This window comes from Anguilla rostrata, chromosome 5, assembly GCF_018555375.3.
Source record: "Anguilla rostrata isolate EN2019 chromosome 5, ASM1855537v3, whole genome shotgun sequence".
Lineage (NCBI taxonomy): Eukaryota > Metazoa > Chordata > Actinopteri > Anguilliformes > Anguillidae > Anguilla > Anguilla rostrata.
In genome coordinates, this window is record NC_057937.1 from 45,277,546 (window position 1) to 45,284,403 (window position 6,858).

Genomic DNA, 6,858 nt, shown 5'->3' on the forward strand with positions numbered 1-6,858 from the left:
GCTGAGAAATAAGAAAAAAAACATTATTAAGAAGAAAGAGATTACTGATGAGCTCAGTCATTTCAAAGGGCCTGGTAGGCCAAGGAAGACCTCTATAGTTGGTGACTGAAAAATTCTCACCATAATGAATAATAACCCTCAAACCAGTCCAACAGATCAGAAACACTCTTCAGGAGGCAGGTGTGGATGTGTCAGTAGCAACTGTCCACAGAAGACTTCACGAACAGAACTACAGAGGCTATACAACAAGATGCAAACCACTAGTTATTGGCCAAAACCAGGATGGCCAGGTTACAGTTTACTAAGAAGTACCTAAAAGAGCCTGCAGAGTTCTACAAAAAGGTCTTGAGGGCAGATGAGACCAAGATTAACTTGTACCAGTATGATGGCAAGAGCAAAGTGTAGAGGCCAAAAGAAACTGCCCAAGATCCAAAGCACCCCCTCCTCATCTGTGAAACACGGTGGTGAGGGTGTTATGGCACGTATGGCTGCCACAGGTACTGGCTCCCTTGTCTTCTACATGATGATGTAACTGCTGATAACAGTAGCAGAATTAATTCAAAAGTGTACAGAAGCATCTTATCTGCTCTGGTTCAAGCAAATGCCTCCAAACTCATTGGACGGCGCTTCATCCTAAAGCAAGGCAATGATCCAAAACATAGGCTACTACTTAAGCAACAAAGGAGGTTTTCAAAGCCAAAAACAGGACAATTCTTGACTCTCACTCGATCTGAATCTAATTGAACATGCTTTCATATGCTGAAGAGAAAACTTAAGGGAACTAGCCATGAAACAAGCAGGAGCTGAAGATGGCTGCAATAGAGGCCTGTAAGACCATCACCAGAGAAGACACTTAACATGAATTGCATGCAAGGATATGCAACAAAGTTTTAATCATGACTACTTTAATTTACATAACATTAATATGCCCCAAACATGGTGAAATTAAATGGTTAATCTGATTTTGCATTTGTCAATTCTAAAAATATAGTGGAGCTAAAAATCTGATAAGGGACCTTCAACTAAATGATTCTAAATCATCAAGGGAAAACTATATCTTTTTTTAATGTCTCATTTTCATAAAGTGAGCTCAAAATCAAACTGGATAAATCCTGGTGGATAATGTCACTGGCAAAGAAAGAAAGTTGGGACATCTGCATATTACACTAATTGCACATAATACTTTATATCATTATGGGGGAAATTTGACGCCTGTCATGTTCAAACACACCAAAGTATAAATACGGGAGGGCTGCCATACACATGAAGTAAGGAATCCAATGAGAGCTTTAACTTTGGCTCAGACTTACATCTCTTTCTTAGAAAAATGACAAATAAAAGGACTAAAATTGGAAGCATAAACCTCTGAATCAGTGAGAACAAAACAACGTCTGAACAAGGTGAAGGCTTTTGCCAAGTCACGCAAAGTTTGTTTTAGCAGACAATTTGTAATAGTTCAAAATGTAAACACATCATTCAAGGCCGAGTCCATTGCCATACTACAGACTTCGGAGACAATACAGAAAATGTGAACAGAAGCTGTTGTGCATTGATGATCAGTCAAATGGTTTTATGATGTTACAGGCCCAGTGGATTGTTAATTAAAACTAACAGTTTCTTTGCTCGGTCTCAATAAGTCAGATAAAACTATTTCCTTATGAAAACATCATGATATACCTATTCTCATAACATAACTTCCTTTTTATCACAACAATGTCATACTGTGAAAGTTAAGCTACAATAAAATCACCAACACCAACCAGAAACAGAACAAATCCAGCAATATATCTCTATGGTGGTGACAATTACAGTCATATATTTATGAACAGTGGCACAATTATTATTATTATTATTATTGGCCATGTACTCCAGCTCCAGGTTTTGAAATGAAACAATACAAGGTTAGAGTGAAGACTGTCAGCTTTAATTTGAGGCTATTTATATTCATATTGGTTGATCCGTGTAGGTGTTTTAGCCCATTTTATACATAGCCCTCCCATTTTAGGGGACCAAAAGTATTTGTACAAATTAACATAAACTTAGACATAGACATGACCAGATGCTGGGTATCTTCCCTGGTGATGCTCTACCAGGACAGGACTGCAGCCATCTTCAGTTCTTGTTTGTATAAGGGCCTTTTACCCTTCAGTCCTGTCTTCAGCAAGTGAAACACATGTTCAATTGGATTCAGGTTGTGTGATTGACTTGGCCAGTCAAGAACACTCCACTTTTTGGCCCTAAAAAACGAACTGGTTGCATTAGCAGTACGCTTGGGGTCATTGTCCTGCTGCAAGGTGAAGCGCTGTCCAAAGAGTTTTGAGGCAATTTGTTGGATTTGAGCTAATAAGATGTTTGTACACTTCAGAATTCATCCTGCTGCTGCCGTCATCAGTCGCATCAACAATGAAGAGAAGTGAACCAGTTCCAATGGAAGCTATACATGCCCAAGCCATAACATTGTTTAACACCACGTTTCAGCGGTGAGGTGGTATGCTTTGGATCATGAGCAGCTCCTTTTGTTCTCCAAGCTTTCTTGTTTCTATCACTTTGGTGAATATTAATACTCATCTCATATGTCCATGAGAGTTTGTAATGTATTTTTTAGAAAACTCCTTGACCATTCTGTTGTTGAGGCTTACCAGTGGTCTGCCACTTGCAATGAACCCTCTGAGGTTAGGCTGGTGTAGTCCACTCTTTATGGTAGTCTGACATATCTATACGTACATCCTAGAGAATTTTTCTTTCTGACAGTTGAAAAGGGGGTTTTCTTCACAATTGAATGTAATCTTCAGTCATCCACTACAATGGTCTTCCATGGTCTACCAGGTCATATGCTACTACTGGCCTCCCCAGTGTATTCTTGCTTCTTAACAATTCAGCATTTTTGACACACCCAGTGTTTTGGCTATGTTCCAGATTTATTTATTCAGAATTCTCAAAATGCTGTACTGGCACTGACACTTCTTGGGACCTCAAGTTGACAGACAACAGAATAAGACTCCAAGTACAAATGCCACACCTAGAATCAACTCTTGACCTTTTGTTAGCTTTCTTGTGCCTGAACCAATGATGCAACAACACTCAGCCGGCCAAGAAACAGCTGAGCAGCCAACTGTCCAATTGCTTTTTGTCCCCTATAATGGGGGGGCTATGTATAAAAAGGGCTGCAATTCCTACACGGATCACCCGATATGGATATAAATACATTCAAATTAAAACTGACAGTCTGCAGTTTACTCATAGTCATTGTTTCATTTCAAATCCAATGTGCTGAGTACAGAGCCAAAACGACAAAAATTGTGTCACTGTCCAAATTCTTAAGGACTGCACTGTATTTTCTCTTAATGCATCCTGCCATGAATGGCCATATTTACTGCTTAGCCTTCCAGGATCTCACCCAACTGCAGAAGACAAGGAAGATCAGGCTTAAGGCACAAATATCCCCAGGGTATATCAGATTGCTGCTGGAAGAGGAATACTGGCTGAACCTCAGGCATTTCTCTGGTGTAAAGCTGTATATCTTACAAGCCAGTGCATTAACTGAAGTATTGTAGCAGGAACATCATTTTAATTAAAAATTTGTTCTCTGTATACAAAGCGAAATCAGTGCATTTATTGAAAAAGAAAAACTGCGCACTTTCTTTTCTCCTTAAGTGAACTAAATGCAAGCATGTTTATTTATTTAACATTGCATCTAATACGTGAAATAACTTTCTTTTAAATGTTCATCCTCCCTTGATCTGCGCCTCGTTAGTAATTATATGTGATTTTTCAAGCTTACAAATGTACAGAAGTCCATACAGGACATGTAATATTTTCATTTATTACTAGGCTAAGCAGTGAAGCTTCGAAATACATCAATGCAGTTACATTCTGTCCTACATATCATATATTGAGGTCATCCTTCAACAAGCTGCAGTGACTATAAAAAAAATTGAGGAGGACATACAAGTATAATTTTTAAAATAAATTGATTAAGTGCATCAGTGCAAACACGTTTTACTTCTTTGGAACCTGATCATAAATAATATACAATATTTCTCAATTGCTGAATATGGTTATCTAAGTGACTATGTAAACTCAGATGGCACCTCACCTTATATCTTATGCTGGCCCACTTCTGTGGCAATAGCAGCCAGTTTCTGTAAAATAAATAAATAAATGATTTTAAAAAAAGGTTAACAAAAGTCTAAACTTGACATTGGTGTTAAAAGCTCTGCAAACCGTAATTGGCTAATATAAGCCATCTTAGCCTGGTCTGGCTTCAAGAAAAATAGACTTGAATTAATTAATCCCACTTTGTACAAGTTAATATTTGAACAAAAAACTATCCTTTCCTATTTGGATACAACACAACTCATTCATTGAGTGTAATTCCATACTTACAATCACTGGGAACTACCAATTTTGGTGTATTAATTGCATGCTCTTAAATGTATGTGCAGCTGAAACTAGCAAAAATAGATATATGCTGTAGTTCATCAAAAGGAACAATCTCTTTGGTGGAAAAAAATCCCAAAATATGTAAAGGGAACATTGTAAACACTTCCTATAATTTGATATCAGTCTTTCATGTCACTGTGGAAGAATTTTAGCCCACTCGTCTTTGGAGAACTGCTTTAATTGAGACAAATGTGTAGGTTTTGAGTATAAACTGCTCAGTTCAGGTCCTGCCACATCTCTATTGAGTTCAAGTCAGGACTTTGACTAGGCCACTCCAAAACTTTTATTTTGCTTCTTTTCAGTCATTCAGATGTGAACTTGCTTTTGTGTTTTGGATCGCTTTCTTGCTGCATAACCCAATTATGCTTCAGCTTCAGGACACGGACAGATGACCGCACATTCTCCTTAAGAATTTTTTAAGCACACAGCAGAATTCATGGTTCCTTCAATAATGGCAAGTCTTCCAGCAAAGCATCCCCACATCATCACACTACCACGTTTGACTGTTGGTATGATGTTATTACTGTGAAATGCTGTATTTGTTTGACACCAGACATAAAGGGACCTGTGTTGTCCAAAAAGTTCCATTTTTGACACCTGTCCATAGAATACTATCCCAAAAGTATTTTTTTCCCCAAATGTGGGACAAGGACTGATGTTTCTCTTGGTTAAGAGTTGTTTCTGCCTCGCTACTCTCCCATGAATCCCATTTTTGCCCAGTCTCTTTCTCATAATGGAGTCATGAACACTGACCTTGGCTGAGGCTAGAGAGGCCTGCAGTTCTTTGGTTGTTCTTCTGAGATCCTTTCTGACCTCCTGGATGAGTTGTCGCTGCGCCCTTAGGGAATTTTGGCAGGTCAACCACTCCTGGGAAGATTCACCACTGTTCCAAGTGTTCTCCATTTGGACATAATAGCTCTCACTGTGGTTTGCTGGAGTCCCAGAGCCTTAGAAATGGCTTTGTTACCCTTTCCAGACTGATATATTTCAAAAACCTTTTTCACATCTCTTCTGAAATTTCATTTGATCATGGCACAATGTGCTTGAAGAAACTTTGTGGAGACTACATCACTCTTATGGCAAGGTTCAATATGAGTGAGGTTTAGATTCAACAGGACTGACTGCAATCAAGCCTGGCAGGATTCAATCAGCTGATTCTAATTATCAATTAGATTTGGTTAATTGGTTGATTGAGTAACTAATGGGATAATTACTTTTTCACATGGGTTACATGGGTGTTTGATAACTCTTTTCATTAAGTAAATGAAATCATTTTTTAAAATGTTTTTTTGTGTTTACAGTTTCACTCTTTCCAATATTACATTTTGTCTAAAGATATGGAAACCATTCCATGTGACAAATTCGCAATAAGAGGAAATCAGGAACGGGGCAAATACCTTTCCACGGCATTGAACAATATAGATTAAAAAATAATAATTCCGCTGACTTTGGCTGGTATTTGGGATGAGCATGTTCAGAAGTATGAATTTACCCTATGCAACCTTCCCCATAATTTCATGAGAATTAAATACTTTTGTATTACTGTACATACTAGATTATTAGAATAATGCCATTACATGTAATACATAATAATATTGCTTTATTTTTTTCATTGTCTTTGCTTCATGATATTCACTATTGTTATGTACTGCAAAAAAGAATTATTCTTAATCTCATTATGATTGCAAAAACACCAACTGCAATGATTCAGGTCTGTTTTGCCTTTTATGCACGAACAATGAATAACCACAACTGGGCCTGACTGGACAGCGTACTGTTAGTCTGTTTTATGATAAAAACAAAAAATGGATTTGGCAGCCTTAGAGATGACTCGAAGGAGAAGTCTTCCCAAGCCACTGAATGAGTACAATTTCCCAACACCAGACATCAGGGAAATTACCATGAGCAACACATCTGGACTACATCCTGATGGGTCACATCACCCTGAAATGATGCCATGTTACTTTTGACCACACACGGCAGCAGCATCACTACAGGCATCCCACATTATTCTCCTCATTTCTACTTTAAAGATGTTTTTTCTCTTTCTCTATTCTGACCTTGGACGTTCTGCTCCTTATTTCTTCATAAAAACAGATTACTGCAAATAAACATGAACTAAAACCCACCTTAAATCGTATTAGGCCACTGAGACTAAGAGATCTTTTTGTATTTATGTAGATGCACAAATAAGCTTTTGCTTACACATTGGAACCTACATCTGTGACAGGTTTACTGCCTGTACATAAATCAAAGAGCACACATTGAATTTTCCACTTTCTCTATATTCTTATTACAATCTTAAATATCTCTAGCTTCTTAGTAGTATAGTCCAGTGAAATGTTCTGAAAATGGTCTAATTTCACTGAGAAGTCTAGCTGTCTCATAACAAAGTATATTCTGTTGGTGTGGAAT